The sequence below is a fragment of the Cricetulus griseus genome, chromosome X (assembly GCF_003668045.3).
Source record: "Cricetulus griseus strain 17A/GY chromosome X, alternate assembly CriGri-PICRH-1.0, whole genome shotgun sequence".
Lineage (NCBI taxonomy): Eukaryota > Metazoa > Chordata > Mammalia > Rodentia > Cricetidae > Cricetulus > Cricetulus griseus.
Genome location: NC_048604.1, coordinates 83,043,559 through 83,061,067, shown reverse-complemented (window position 1 = coordinate 83,061,067; position 17,509 = coordinate 83,043,559). Strand labels below are relative to the sequence as shown.

At 37.7% G+C, this 17,509-nt stretch overlaps 1 protein-coding gene across 7 annotated transcripts in view; it reads left to right on the top strand.

Annotated features, from left to right (window-relative positions):
- The window catches only part of Dmd (dystrophin), a 1,637,847-nt gene that overhangs the window by 1,591,110 nt on the left and 29,228 nt on the right, over positions 1-17,509 (top strand). The gene's annotated exons all lie outside the window — the stretch shown is intronic.

The window sequence follows — 17,509 nt, the reverse complement described above, 5'->3', positions numbered from 1 at the left end:
GGAGAAAGCCCAACTTTGTGATCTTTCTTAAATGCGGTAGGTGAGGAATTTAGCATAAAGAAAGAAGATGAGGGGTATATCACAGAGAAAATCTTGACATGTCCAGTTGACACCACTGGAAGCTAGAGACTGATTCTCACATTTGTTCAAGTTAGCATTGTATATGAGAAGGTTAATGAAACTAGGCATTTATGTTGCATGGCAACATAGGCTACAAAACAGAGGGCTACAGGACCTTTTTTGGATAAAGAGAGCTAGTTAAACACCATAAATCAAACAGCCATGCCTTTTATGGCAAGGATGACGAAGAGCTGAAGGGCAAACTCTGTATCTCAAAAGCTGTGTTAGAATTGGGTCAACTATCACAGCTTTATTTAGGCAGAGAGGAGATGTCCATGAATCAGAGGTAGAGTCCCCAAGAATCAGAGGCTCAGTTCTAACTCACACTACCATAACTAATATTCTTCAGTTTATTCCAAGCTAATCCAAATCAGAGGGGACTGGACTGGGGCATCTATTTCGTAAGAGTGAATGAATAACCAAGAATTACTCTTTACCTGTTTTCTTTCCCCTAATTATCTCTTTTTAATTGCCTTGCTGTAGTAAATTTATTCAAGTAGCTTTAGATGTGGCATTTACATGCAAATACTACGCCTATGAAAATAGGAACTGCATGTTCCTTAAGACTAGAATTGTCCCTACATTCCATGATCCTCAGTCTAAGATTCTGACATCATTGAAATCAGAAGAACAGTCAAATGGTTTTCTGATGCACTTGGAATCTTGGCATAGGAGATTGGAAAATCACTGACACTGTTTTATTCTACAGAAAAACTGAAGTAACCTTCTGGTGATTGGAATATCCACAGTTTACAGATACAGCTGCCATCTCTCTACAATAGACTAGATAAATGCTCACATTCATACAATCTTATTTCCTTTGTTAGATGTTTCCATGAAGACCCCTACCCACCCATTCTCCTTGTGGACTTCATTACTAGATCATCCTGTGACTAGAGAATATGACCTTGACTTTCTTTAGTTACTTTATAGGCCCAAGCATATAATTTCATTAAATTCCAAAGTTACTACCTGAATACTTAATGTGAAACTTCAAAGATGAATAAGGTCTGTTTCTTACCCTGTGGAGCTCAACACATAATAAAATAATACTGAAGTATGAACAATTAAAATCTAGCATAGTAACTGTTCTGGATGAGCAACAAGGTCAATGACAAATTCTGTCTGAGAGACTGGAGAGATCTCTGCAAAGAGAGTATAAGGTTAATCACAGCAGATTCCTAGGCTACAACAGGGAAAACATGGATGTTCCTGACAGAACTATGAGTCAGGCATAGCATAGAATGAGAATAAGCTTAGTAAAATAGGAGATGCAGTCTACTTTATAAAGGCCTTTATAAGTCATATTAAGGAGTTTGGCAGCAAAGGCATGGTTTTGTTTGTTTGTTTTTGCTTTTGAGGAAAGGAATATGGAAAGCAACATAGCTGCAAATTGAGAGCTACAGCCACAGAGACTGACAGGACTATAGTGGAGCAGTGTGCAGAAAGATGGCCTGGCTCTGTATGAGGGATGTGAAGAAGGGACAGCAAAGTTGGAAGACCACCTAACAAATAAAGCCAGGGAAGAAGGTGAAAGGAAGAACTGAGGATAAAGAGTTTTTTAATTAGAGAAATGGATGTGTTAACAGGAAATAACAGTGCACATAGGAAAAAAAAGACATAGTGTATCTGGTCTGCTAAATTCTTGTTATTCAAGGACATTTATATAAATGTGCTCATTTTCCAAAAGGGCATATTTTGAAAAGTCATAGCAATCAGATTCTTGTGGTAATAATAAGCATACTGGGAATGACCTTGACTGAGCTTCACAGATTCTCTTGGATCTTCCCGTATTCAGGGAGGTAAGAAGAAACATTTTTTCAAAGTCTTGATATTAAATGAAGGAAATGTGAGACATGCTAAGGAAACATTGTAACTTTCCTGAATTTTGATAACAAAAATGAACATCTGTCCTTTGAATGCTTGCTGTCAACAGGACTTTTTCTGAGTTCATGTACTATTTTATTCGATTGTTACACCCTATATCCAAAAGATTTGGTATTTAGACACTGCATACAGCTAGCACATGGATAAATAATCTGATGGTTCTGAACTATGAACCAGTGTTATACTAGACGTAATTTTGGGCTAGTGTACTCAACAGCATATCATATAAATGATCAAGGGAAACCTATGTGGCTTTTGATAACTGTGGAAAACTACCTTTAAAGAAAAGACAGAGTTGACAGTTTTCCAGGAATATAACTTACTATAGCCAAAAATGTATTCTAGAGAACGTCCTTGAAAGACTTTAAGGAAAAGAATTCCAAGGACAGATTAGCTTTTGTATAAGGGAATCATTGTTACGTTAATGTTTGCATTGAGGATAGAAAGGAGGGCATCTGATTATGTTTAACCCAATACTGCCCTTGCTTACTTGACCTCAAACTCAAGTGTAAAGCTATGTGGAACACACTTTGATAAAGACATTCAAATGTGTAGTAAACCAACCAAAGAGAGGGATAGTTAACTTTCTACTCTAAGTTTTGGAAGTTTGGCCTTTGTCTTTCCTGGGGAGATGGGGGGAAATAGTTACCACAGGGGCCTACACATAAAGCCTGGAGATGTGCTAGTACTGAACCAACTGATATATAAACCCTGAGTCCTGAATGATGAGTTCTTAAAATGCAAAGCGTGTGAAATTATCACCAGTAGATATAGAAAATTCTTTGCATCTGTTTTTGTGGACTGCTGCGTGTAATAATCTGGGTTTTCAGTTAAACCACAAACAAAAGATTCCACCAATACTTAGATACAATGAACTTAACTATTATGAAGTTCATACTTGTTCACTGGTTAACTTTTGAAGTGTTTGCATAGGAAGGCAACTTTTGTTTCTGTCACCAGAATAGTGGGAAAAATATTTTAAATGTTTACATACATACAATGGCCTTTTTTGACTTCACCTATCTACTAGGTCCTGATTTTAATCTGTGTAGTCAACTCAGTGATAGATATTTTGGTCCCTTTAACAGAAATGCAAATGTAACTTTAAAATAACATGTAAATATGAATTTAAGGGTGTATAGCTATTCTATAGTCCTGTGTGATGCTACTTCAAGCGCTACACTTTTCCTGACACTGAAATTTTAAAGATGAATGTTCAGTATATCCATGATGTGTGACATGGTGATGAGCTTTTTCCAGTGCCTAATGGAGAGTCATCAGGGAGAATGTTGAAAAAAAAAGTTCTGGAGTTAAAGACAAGTCTTGATTGAGGGGCATGAAGTTGTAGGGGAAGGTCACAATCTAAGGGGACATAGAAACCTATGGAGAAAGGACTCTTCCTGGGAAGAGAAAAGAGAGTGAGAGTGTGTATAGAAAGAATACCTTGGACCTGCTGGTGTACTCCAAGTGGCTTCCTGGTTTGTGTCTCTTATACAGCTGAGGGGATCCTGGAAACAGCTAATTTCATCCATTTTGTAGTTTTGTCTTAATAATGGAAAGGTAACCTTCTGTGTCTGCAAACACTCAGGTGCCATAAAGCACCACTCTGTCTGCTGCAATTGTAGGTGGTAAGCAAAAATTTCATGGCTGTTCCTTTTCCTATAATGTTCTAGTAAATCAGGGTAATAATTTTAAAAGTGAGTAACCTGTGTGGTTTTAGCTTTAACAGTGAGCATGATTCCCAGTCATTTTGCAATCACCATTTGTTACTGTGTCGGAAATAGACAATACCCCCACACACTCAAGTATGAGGGCTTCAAAGATACAGGATAGTGTTTCACATGTCTCTCTCTCCTGAGTTCTAGGTACATACATGTGTTATGTAAATGAGTGGAGGGAAACCACTTTTTGTGATTTGAGCTGTGACAGAAACAAACTGTCTTCATTGGTTTTCCTCATTTCTATTATTCTTCCTAATTTCTTTAATATGTCTCTTTAGGTTGTATTCCCATTAGAATGAAAACAAGTCAGTTTAGTTAGGATAACCTAGACTTGAGCATTTTTAGGATTATTTGGGGCCTTTTTAGAAAGCATAAATATCATGAGAAATTTTTGAATATCTGTACAAGTAATTCTACAGGCATGTGTACACCATAGGTTACATGTTGAGTCCTCTACATTAGGAAAAATGAAAGATGACTGTTTTCACTGTGAATTTATCTTCAGTGTTCTGAAAGATAAGATTTGAAATCCAGAACTTCATTTTTATGAAAGTTTCTTGATATATACTTGACATTTCATATAATCCACCCTCCTAATTTGTATAATTCATTGGTTGCTAGAATAATCTCAAGAGTTGTGCAGTTGTCATCACACCTTCAATTTTAGAAGATTTTCATGATCGAAGAAAGAGACCCAGTACATATTTTCTCAGTTCTACTTTGTTCTGTGACCAATCCCCAGCAACAGACCCTATTTATTGTCTGATTTCCATGGAGTCGTATATTCCTTAGCCTTCATATGAATGAAGTTGTGTAATCTGTGCTCTTTTGTGATGGTCTTTCACGTAACATATTATAAGGAGATATCTGTGTTCGATGATGCTATAGAGCTTCATCTTTAATGCTGACCAGCATTGCACTGTATTGACATATCACATTTTATATATTCACCAGTTGGAAATTTGGGTTATTTTGACTTATTGGCTACTGCTTACAACTTTGGGAACTTTCTTTGAATGAAATGATTTCTCAGTTTCTGTCATTGGAATGCAAGAGGACATAGTATCAAATATAGCAAGAAGGTTTAACAGGTTTAACAGGACATCCCAAGAAGTGAGAAACAGGCCATCAGGTTGAATTTATTGGGAGAATATAAGGCCTGATACCTAAGAGGGACTCAAGCTGGAGCATACAAAGCTTCAAATTATGACTCTCCTAGAGGTTGTTGAGCATTTTGCTGACCATAAATAATGAATCTTTGATATTTTCCTGTATTTGTCTGAAAACTGAAACATACTTTTTCCAGTAGTATTATTCCCAGGGGCTTGGCTAACTCATCTTCAGTCTTTGTTGGCCTTGTGGTTAGAGAAGACTAGCCACTACCATGTTTGTCTTGAGTTTTGTTTCCCGGCCTTATTTCCACATAATGTGTCTAGGATCTTTTATGACTTCTTTTCTTTCGTTGCACTGATGACAAATACATTTCTCCTATAGAAAATAATGTGTGTAATAGACAATAATGTGTCTAGTACCTAATCACCAGTTTTTGAACAATGTGAGTCAGTAAAGGTAGAAAATAAGGTCAGTTAATATTCTCGACTTCTTTTCTGGTTTTGGTTGTTTCTTTTTCTTTCTATTTGCAGAAACGTGTCAATGGCATACTCAGAAAATACGCCATATCTAGCTACGTTAGCCCAGTCAACTTGACCTAAACACATTATTCTAACAGTAACCTATGAATATAACCTGACAATTTTGTTACACACCTACCACATTTGATCAAACCCAAGGAGTTCTTATCATAGTTATTTTAACTCAGTAACTTCATTTTTCCTCAAATGCTAATCCCTGATAAACGTTACCAAAGCACAGATGGTAGGAAAAGCATCATAATTGCAAAGTTTGGGGATAGCAACTACAACATGGCTAGAGGCTAGAACTCAAGTGTACATCAGGCAGATTTAGAAGGCTAAATCACTTTCCTAGCACTATATATTTACATTTTCTACCAAGCTCATTACATTTTCATAGATTTCTTTCCTTTCAGACTATCTAAGTACCATTTTCCGATAGGGAGTTTTCAGCACACCTGAGGTTTAAAGTATCAAAAGTACAAAACAGAGAGAGAGAGAGAGAGAGAGAGAGAGAGAGAGAGAGAGAGAGAGAGAGAGATGGGAATACCAGCAGCTGCAACAATAGTAATAGCAAACAGTGTTTGTGGAATACATGGTATGGGCTAAGCTTGCTTCTAAGAGTGATTTGCATACAGAATATAGACCAGTAATACTGGCTCTTCAACCCTCATAATGAGATTAGTGCATAAGTCAGTTGCTTAGTTTCAGCAGGGAGTAAATCAAGGTCTTTTTAGACTCTAAGATTATCTCTCAAATCCTGCTTTAATTCCCTTCTCTGCCAAGGCTGGTGAAAGGCAACAGAAAGGCAGGGTGTCAAAAAGTTATATTGTTCAGATTTTCCCCTGATGTTTTTTTTCTCCATTACAAGCTTTGACATCTATTTTTAAATGTATATATCATTGGAAATATGATGCATTATTCTAAAATCCCATTAAGTATTAAGTTTCTTATATAAGATCTATAAGAAAATAAATTTCAATAGGAAAGGAGTTGGAATTAAGAACTCTGATTTCTTCAAAAGGAGGACCCTGTTAAGGAAAAATGGATTAGAAAAGAGCCTGGGGAAGTCCTCTCATTTTTACTGTTTTGCTCAAGGCATGTCTAAAATATTCACACTCTTATTTCCGACTCCATGAGATTCTCCTTAATTAACATTGGTAATGCCAAGTCATATGAATATCTTCTTCTGCTTAGTCCAGAGGCATTTTTGACTTGGTGCTTGATAAAATATTTTGATATAGCTTTAAATAGTTGAGTTATGATTGAAAAGGTTTATGCAGTTTCCAGTTTTCAAATGCACCATTCGGGCAGAATATTAATATCTTTTTTTAAAAGGAACTACTAATTCACTAAGTGTATAGTGACTCTTAGAGTTTTACATGATTTATTACATTTGCTTTAATAAAGATTTTGGTGGGTATGTTCATTGCTTTTAATACTGTATGAGGGTAGAGCCTAATTTCTCTGATTTGTTCCTTCTACATATATACTACATAAGACCTAATATGTGCTTAGACTTTATAAACAGTGTAATTGTAATATACAATATAGCCAGGCATTGGTGGTGCACACCTTTAATCCCAGCATCCAGGAGGCAGAGACAGAGGCAGGAGGATCTCTGTGAGTTCGAGGCCAGCCTGGTCTCCAGAGTGAGTGCCTGGATAGGCTCTCAAGCTACACAGAGAAACCCTGTCTCAAAAAACCAAAAAAAAAAAAAAAAACCAACTGTTTAAGAATACATTGATCACTGGAAACTACTTTTATTTCTTTATTTCACTTATATAATTACAAAACTACATAGTTAATATTAGTAGGGGATTTCCATTTAAAGAGTATATGACATGTGTTAAAGAGAAATTACAAAGAACTGTTGTATGTTTTTAGCATATATGCCAGTTAGCATTGCAATAGAGATACTTGTAAATCATTGCTACAAAGGCAATGTGCTTTCTTGTTTCGAACTATGGGAGGTGAGGCAATAAGCCATGCCAATACGACTCATCTTTTCTGTCCACTAGGTATTTAGGAAATTTGTTAAAATGTAAATTTGTATCTGGGCAACCATGTTTGTACACTTTATGACAAAATTAATCACACACTACTGTGTAGTTGTAGTATGGAAGGTTGTTTTGGCTCTATAGAGAGTAAGAAATTAATAATGGATGGGAAACTTTTTTTTAGCATGACTGGCTACAAGAAGAAATTGTAGTGACAGAAGCCCTGTGCAATGAATTTGAATTAGTGTTCTTTAGGGAGCTACCAGAGAAATACAATTTACAAGATAATCAAGAATGTAAATAGATTCTCTGTGGAGCTGTTGTCTGATCCCTGACATATATTCATCTGTATTGAAATTACTTCAGGACTTCATCCTAACAATTAGAGAAGCAGTAGGGGGGGAGATATGTAGCTTCAAGAAACTGTTGCGTATCAGTTAGCAATATAAATTGGTAAGCAACTATTAAAATGTGTAAATTGTGTACTTGTGCTAAAACATTAAAACAACTCACTCTGGGATCCAGCTCTTGCGTATAACCCCAACACTAGGAGGTAGAGGGAAAAGAGTTAGAAGTCCCAGGCCAGTTGGCACTGTACAGCAAAACATTGTGTCAAAAACCAAAAATCCCCTTACCTTAGAATGGTGATTATATAATAGTGTCTTATCAGTCCTATGTATTAATGACCTCTTGTACATGCCTCCCAAATATGGCATGTTTTGAAAATCTAGAGGCTGGGTCCAGGTGTTGATGGCACATACCTTTAATACCAGCACTTGGGAGGCAGAGGCAAGCAGATCTCTGTGAGTTCAAGGCCAGCCTTTTCTACAGAGCAAGTTCCAGGACAGGCTCCAAAACAATGCAGAGAAACCCTGTCTCGGGCAGGGGAGGAGGGGAGGGAGAGGGACCTGGGACTGACATGTAAAATAATCTTTTTTCTAATTAAAAAAAAACAAAATAAATAAATAAAATCTAGAGGCTGGAAAGATGTTTCAATGGTTAAGAGTACTAAGTTCAATTCTCATTACCAATGTCAAATGACTTAAAACTACCTCTCATTCTAGCTCCAGGGGATGGGATGTTGCTTTCTGACCTCCAGAGGAGCTTGCACTAATGTGTACATAGTCCCTCCCCCATAATTAAAAATAGAATAAATCTTAAAGAACTGTAGCATTATACTATACTTTAAAAGTGTATGAATAATTTTAACTATGAGAACTCAATATGTCAAGCTAAAGACCTTTGTTGCCCAACCACTAACAAAACTACAACCTAACAACTCTGTGACTATGACTTTATTCTAACACATTTGGTAATCCAGGCATTATGGCAATACTGCTACTGAAGAAGGATCATGAGTTCTAGGTCAACCTGGACTGCACATTAAGTTCCCAGTAAGCCTAAACTTCATTACAAAGCCTGATTTTAGAACCAAAGCAAAGCAAAGCAAAACAAAACATCATTTAATTAGACTCATCTTCATGGGGCTGGAGAGACGGCTTACGGGTTAGGAGTGTACTGGTTGCTCATCAAGAGTACCTGGGTTCAATTCCCAGCACCCACATGGTGGCTTACAACCATCTCTAACTCCAGTTACAGGGATCCAATGCCATCTTCTGGCCTCCATGTGTACCAGGCATGTCCATGGTGTACAGATATAAATGTAGGCAAACACATAATTTTTTAAAAAACTTTAAAGGTTTTAAAAGTCATTTCCAATTCAACCTCATATGTATTAGTGCTTCTTGATAAATCTCCTGAACATTTATAAATAATCTAAAAGAGAATTTGGTCTTAAACATGTAGAACCATCTGTAACAAACAATTTTGCATTTTATTTAATTGTTGGCCAAGAAACCCATTTGGTTGAGGAGCTAGCCTAGGCTATAGAGTGAATTCTAAGCCAGCCATAGCTACAAAAATGAGACCTTGTAAAGAAACTTTCCTTGATGTGTGGATAACCTCAGAACTCTTGGTACAGCAAGATATGCCACTTCAAAGTCCCAGAGTGGTAAACCATACAATCAAGTTGGTTACTAAGCTAGTGGCTATATGTTTATCACATTTTTATTTAGGGGAAGAATACTTGATTAAATCATGTCTCCTTGGAGTAGTGAATTAATACTGACGTAACCTTGACTATATCTGTGCAAAATCTGTATGGCCTATTCTCCTCTGATTAAGATGAGATTAGCTCTTACATTAAGAAATCGTTCTTTGTTCTGCCATTTATCTAGTGACAGTAAATGAAATGAAAAATGAGAAGGACATAGCCGGACTTCAAAACTAGATAGGTATCTCTGTGGACCAGAAATGGCAAGAAAAGCTGAGCAAATAGTAGAGAGCAATAAGTGAGATGGATTTGTGGTCTTCTGGCTCCTGGTGTCATAAAAATGCTTAAAATTCTCTTTACAAGGTGGGAACCCAGAGCCAAGATTACTATTTCAGATCAGGGTCCCCCCAAACATACATACACACACACACACACACACACACACACACACACACATATATATATATATGCACACTTGTACTTGAGCATAGATATTTTGACTGCTTTACTTAACTACAACTTAAATGCAGACATGAGCCTAATACATACACCATGGGACAACAAAAGAGGGTAATAGGTAGGTGAGTATCACAGCCTTGAAAGAAGTATCTGAAATACTCTAGCTACTTCCTGGTGGTATGATGTGTGATGTGTCTGCATCATTCAGTGTAGATGCAGAAAGAGAGAGAGAGAGAGAGAGAGAGAGAGAGAGAGAGAGAGAGAGAGAGAGAGAGAGAGAGAGAGGAAAGATGATAAGTTGAAGAAAATGTAAAGAAAAAACCTAGACATATCTTTTTCAAGCATGCCTTCAAGCCAGAGTCTAAGCAATGACACTCATATGCTAACTCATACACTTGTGTACAACTGAAACCCAGGGTTACACCAAGGAATATGTCACTAAAAGAGGCAGTCTTCTGACAGTTCCTTTATGACAGTAAGTGAGAAGATAGTCATAACTTTGTTCCATTATCCAAAAGTAAATGTGAAAAAGAGTGTTTCAATGAAGAACATCATGAGTGACCCATGGAAAGAATATTTTTTAATAAAATTTCACATTAAAGTGTCATCAGTTGTACCATTTCAAGGAATACAAGTTTTCTTTAATTTTTTTGTGTATGTGTGTGTGTGTTGCTTGCATATATTACGTAAGTGCACCAATCGCATGCCTGAGGCCAGAATAGGATTTTGGATCCCCTGAAACTGGGATTAAGGGCAATTGTGAACGATCATGTGGGTGCTAGGAAACAAATGTGTGACCCTGTAAGAGCAACCAGTGCTCTTAACTACTGACTCATTCTCTAGCCTCAAAAGTAGTTGTGTGTGTGTGTGTGTGTGTGTGTGTGTGTGTGTGTGTGTGTTGTAACTGCAAGGGAGGAAAAGGAAGATTGTTGTTGTGAAATGAGCCCTTCTGAATATATCTTTAATTTCGTAGAAACGTTTAGCGGATGGTTGATAAATGCTCACTAATTAGACTTAATTAATGTGGACAACTACATAATTTGGTTCAGACCCAAAGGGACCATGTATCTTGCTGAAAGAAAGCAAAGTTAACTTCCAATAAGCTTGTATCACTGTTTTACCAAAGTAGATTGCTATGAAACACATCACAGACAGCTCATGAAGTTCGGTTGCCATATGATCTCAGTCAGGACAGATGGATGATTCTATTCTTGCAAATCAAAAAGATTAAACGTTGCTTTCCTGCATGACATTAACTAAATTGCTGAAAAGTTTGTGCTGTTTAGTATAAGGTAAGTTTCAAATATCAATAGACTAAGAGTATATTGCATCTTCCTTCTTTCTGTCTCATTGTGGAATCTAGCTTTTTTTTTTTTTTTTTTTTTTTTTTGGTTTTTCGAGACAGGGTTTCTCTGTGTAGCTTTGGAGCCTATCCTGGCACTCGCTCTGGAGACCAGGCTGGCCTCGAACTCACAGAGATCCTCCTGCCTCTGTCTCTGCCTCCTGGGTGCTGGGATTAAAGGTGTGCACCACCAACGCCCAGCAGAATCTAGCTTTTTGACCCTGAACTTTTAAGAAATCATGGCATTCCTTGTTCCAATATGGAGCACAAAACATTGCCCTAATGCTAAAACCCATTCATGAGATTAACTTACTGTCTCATACCATTCAGAGGAAAACCTGCTTACTCACAGGATGCATCTCTTTATTTATCTTGGCTGATAAAATAATATCTATGAACAGCTGAATTCTTCCATCTTTTTAAAATTTTATTTAATTAACATTTTTTCATTTATTTTACATACAGACCACAGTTCCCCCTCCCTCCTCTCCTCCTGTTTCCCCCCTTCTCCCCTATACGACCCTCCCCATCCACTCCTCCTCCTCCATTCAGAAAGCTTCAGGCCTCCCATGATCTTGACCAAAGCTCAGAACATCAAGTTGAGGTAGGACCCATCTCCTCTCCCTGCATCAAGGCTGGGCCAGGTAATCCAGCATGGGGAACAGGTTCCCAAAAGCCAGCTAAGCCAGGAAGAGGTTCAGATCTCACTGCTAGGAGCCTTACAAAGAGACCAAGCTACACAACTCTCTCACACACACATGCAGAGGGCCTAGGTTGGTCTCATGCAGGCTCCCCAGCTGTTGGTCCAGAGTACAAGTGCTCCCACAAATTCAGGTCAGCTCTCTCTGGGGGTTTCCCACATCCTGTGCCCCTCCCCCTCCCATCTCAGCCCCAGAAAGGCAGCTAGACCCTGCCCCCAACTCTGGTGGAACTGCCCTGCTCTGGGGCAGACCCCAGCAGTCTGCCATCAGGTGAGAGACCTGCAGGTAGGCTACACCACCAGTACCACTATGGCTGCTACCCACTGGATTCTGTTACCACAAGACCCACTCCACTACCTAAACCCACCAACTTCCATCATCCTCCCTTTGGCCAGTCATGCCCTGCAACATCAGCAGCCCCCATAGGCACAAGCACCATCTACACCAGTTGGAAGAAAAGGTGAGTGACTGGTCTACCAGCTAAACTTCTCCAATCTCTAGGCCCTAAAGCCCAGAGCACATGCCGGGCCCCTCCCACATTCATTTCTGGCCTAGCAAATGCCCTGGCCCCAACTCTGCTGGAGTTCCACTGCTCTGGTGTAGTACCCAGCAGCCAGAAAGTAGGTAAGAGACCTGCGGGAAGGCTACACCACCACAGCTGCCACCCACTGAAATTTTGTATCTTATTTGCTAGTTTTGGTAACCAGATGAAAGTTATCAAGAATTTACTCAGTCAAATGCAGAGTATCCTCATTTATAATTGTATTTACAGTAAATCCTGAAACATTGGAATATTTATATGTTGTAATATTGTCTGTATTCCCTCAAACGGCAACTGAATATAACCCAAACTAAGTCCAATAGTTATAGAGGGGAAAAAAATCAACAACAATCTAAGTCTTTATTCGTATAACTCCTTAAATACCCACATCAGTAGGTTATAGTACATTCAAGAGGAGAAACAAACTGTTAATATTTCAACATTGATCTAAGAAATTGATTAGCCCAATGAAGTCAGAAATTTAGTAAACTTACAAAGTCAACAAAATTAATGCACTCTGTATAGATACTATCTTTTAGAAAGGAGCATACATACAATTTCAATTTTTTTTTCAAGACAGGATTTCTCTGTGTAACAGCCCAGGCTGTCCTGGAACTCACTATGTAGACCAGGTAGGTCTCAACCTCACAGAGAACCACCTGCCTCCTGAGTGCTGAGATTAAAGGTATACACCACCACACCTGGCTTATAGCATGTGTTTTTAAGCATCCATTTAAAAAGTGATTACAAACTAGAGTTAAATTGTATTTACATTAGTATCATGCAGTTTTTCTCTGTATAAAATGCAACTGAATGAGAACGTATACTAAAATGGTTGGAAATGTAAAAGCTGTACCTCTAAATCACTATTTGTTGAATTTGAAAATCACAAACATTGCAAAAATAAGCAACCGAATTAAATAAAGTAATATATATATATGTATATATGTATTTATATATATATATATGATTTTTATACACAGAATGGAAAATGTATCTCAAATGTCCTCATTAAAAATAGTAAAATTAAAAAGTAAGCATTAATGGTGGTCTGCACCTTTAATCCAGGCACTAGGGGACAGAAGCAAAAGGATCTCTATGAATTTGAGGCCATCCTAGTCTATTTGGAGAATTCCAGTCCATGACTATATAGTGCAACCCTGTCTCAAGCAACAACAGCAAAAAGCATTAAAAACCAAGAAAGAAAAGAAGTGAAATATACAATACCATGGATGTAAAATATTATAGATATAAGACAATAACAATGAGGAGCTTTACCCCATTCCTGTGTGTGAAAATTCAATTATATGAACCCAGCTCTTCCCCATTTAATATCTAAATTCAATATAATTCAAACCCAAAATATGATCGTGGATTTTCATGAAGTATGACTATTTGGTACTAAAATCATACAGAAGATCAAATAGATTAGAATAACTAGATAATTTTGAGAAAGAATATAGTGGAAATGAGAAGAACTACCAAATGGCAACTACTATCAATGGAAGAGAGTAGAGACCATGGAAGCACAACTGTCTATTGATGGGCACTTGATGTATTGCAGAGGCAATGACAGAAATCAAACATAATGAGTGGAATTGCTCTGAAGTTTATCAATGAGGGGAAAGTAAAATTAAATCATATGTTCACCCCACACAAAAAAATTAAAATTAAGGCTTCAAATAAAAAGGTAAAAAATAATTTTTAAAGAGCATGCTATTTACTTTGTATGTGTGTCTTGGGGGGACATGTCACAATAGCACATACCCGGAAGACAGACTGTAGAAGTTATTCCCTCCACTATTTGCATTCCACTGATTGAATTCAGGTCATCAAGTCTGGCTGCAAACTACCTGTTAAGACATCTCTCTGGACCACAGTTTTATACATAATTTTAACTTTTATTGAAAATAGATTTTTATACAATAGATTCTGATCAGAGTTTCTCCTCCTCTAACTCCTGCCAGATCCTCCCCACCCACCCAAACCCTTACCCTTCCTTCCTCCTCTCATTAGAAAACTAACAGGCAAACTAAACCCACACACCCCAGAATAAGGCAAAACAAACAAACAAGCAGGAAAAAAGCCAAAGAGAAAGCCCAAGAAGCATATAAAGACACAAACACACCATCCGCACAAAAATCCCATAAAAACACAGAATTAGACACCATAATATATAAGCAAAACATCTGTGAGGTTAAAACATTATGAGACAAAAACATTCAAAAAATACCATTGAGTTCATTTTGTGTTACCCATCCACTCCTTGGCATTGGTCCTGCCTTTAAATTTGGTTTGTATACCCAGTGAGACTCCATCGGGAAAAACTAATTTTCCCTTTGTGAATTGTTGTCAGTTGGAAATAGCTCCTGCATTAGGTATAGAGGTTTGTGTTCACTTTCCTGCTCAGTGCTAGGACCCCATGTAGGTTAGACTGGTGAAGGTCCTGTGGATGCTGTCATTCTCCAGGAGTTCATATGTGTGTCAGTACTATTGTATCTGGAAGACACTGTTTCCATGGTGTCTTCCATTCCCACTGACTCTTACAGTCTTCCTGTTTCCTCCTCCACAAAGATTCCTGAGCCTTTCGGGGAGGGATTTGATGGAGACCTACCATTTAAGACTAAGTATTCCAAAGTCTGTTACTTGATACACATTGTTCAGTTGTGAGTCTCTGTATTTGTTCCCATGTACTGCAGGAGGCTTCTCTGATGATTGCTGAACAAGACACTGGTCTATTGATATAGCAAAATGTCAATGAGTCATTTTTATTGTTATGCCCATTTGGTCCATATGCTATCTAGTCTTATGTTCCTAGCCACTTGAGCAGTATCAGGCATGGGTTCTATGTTATGGAGCAAACCTTAAATCAAATCAAATAGTGGTTGGTTACTCCTGTGACTTTTGTGCTACTATTCTATCAGTGTATCATGCAGGCAGGTCACCATTGTAGATCAAAGAATTTTTAGTTGGATTGGTGTTTACCTTTCTACTTTGGTAGCATGCAGAGTACCTTTCAGTACCATGAACACTAGCCAGTAGGGGTGAAGGCTCTAGGTAGGCATCAGTTTGATTTCACCATGTTTAATGAATTATATAGGTGTTGTCATCAGCAATAGAGCATACCCCATAAGTTTTAGAATGTAACTGTAAGAAGATTATCTTAAATCAAACATAAAAACAAAAACTATGAAGAAATGTGCTGAAATTTATTTTTATACTATAGAATATTCACAAAATCAGCTGTAGACTAAGATATGGCAAAATTGGCAAGAAAGATGGCTCAGCAGTTAAGAGAATTTTGTTATAGAGGACCCAAGCTTAGCTACTACCACCAATCATCCAAGGGATCCAATACCCTGCAGGCACCAGGCCTATCATTGCAGGATCTAATATACCTATACATGTTAACTTACAAAGAATAGACATCTATACTATATCAAGAATTTTAATATGGAAAAACAATACACCTAGAAGTCAGATCCTGCCTATAAAGCCGCAAGAACTGCCCATGTTGACCTAATACCTACAGCCAGGCGTTATCCCTCCTAAAGGTTTTACAACCTTCCCAAACAGCACCAACAGATGGGTACCAAGTGTTCAAAAACATGCATATGGGAGACATTTCACATTTAAACTTTAACTGCCAGTTATGACAGAAGTTCAATTCATCAGTGATCAGAAATGCGAAGATTAAAATGTAGCCATCAGATGATCCAAAATGTGAAAGTCTGCTAACACCAAGTTTTTTTTATAAGAATGTGGCAAAAGGAAAGCTTCATTCACTACTGCTGAGAGAATAAATTGATAAAAACCATTTAGGAGAGCACTTCAGCAATATATGAAGATATTATAAGCACCCCCCAGATCCCACGTCAAGATATATTTTACTTTTTTATTTGTATTAGAAACAGGATTGTTATACATGACAATCCCAGTTCCCTTCTCCCTCCCGTCCTCCCCTACCACTCCCCAACTAAAACCCTACCTATCACATATCCTTTCTGCTTCCCCTGGGTGGTGAGGCCTTCCATAGGGTGTCATCAGAGTCTATCATATCCTTTGAGATAGGGCCTAGGCCCACCCCCATGTGTCTTGACTCAGGGAGTATTCCTCTATGTGGAATGGGCTCCCAAAGTCCACACCTATGCTAGGGATAAGTACTGAACAGGAGGTCCCATAGATTTCTGAGGTTTCCTCACTGAAACCCATGTTCCTGGTGTCTGGATCAGTCCCATGCGTCCAAAGAGACTGCTGTAAGGAAGTTCATTGCATCATGGTTTGTGATATTGAGAAACTGAATACTCGGACATATTCAAGCAGCAAGATAAAACCTTATAGCCATAAAATAACAAATTACAATGTACTGACGTGGATACAGCTGCAACAAATGATGTTGAAGGCAAAAAGCAACTCAACGGTATGTATCATCTTCAGCATAAAGTTCTTAAATGAATGATTTAAGAACATGCAAAGTACTGATGCTAGATTGAATTACATGAAGTGACTACTTTTTTTCTAAGTAAAGAACAGGTAATAATAGTATCTTAGTTTCAGGATAACAATACATGCATGGTATTGATGGATATAGGATTCAGTGTGGCATTATCTCCTTAGCAGTGATGCTAAGTGAGGAGTTGATGAGGTACATTGGGGTAGTTTAAGGTTTGGCTGCTGGATTTTATCGCTTAAAAAATTGGAATGTGCAGGACCCTGAGGTCTGTATCAGCATAACATGCATGATGCATGCATGCAAAAATTTAAAAATCCCCTAAAACCAAAAAGATTTTGCAGAAATTATGGAAGTTGTTAAATTTATTAAAGCAGGGTGATAAATACATGATCTATTCTGTGTGTGTGTGTGTGTGTGTGTGTGTGTGTGTGTGTGTGTGTGTGTGTTTATTTATTTTGTACATTTCTGTTGATACTTTGATTTTTTGAAGAAAATTAAAATCTGAATTGAGGCATAAAATTTTAATCTCACATTATAAGGAAATACTTACAAAATGATTAAATCTTCTGCTGCTTACTTATCTGAACATAGCACCCGTGAG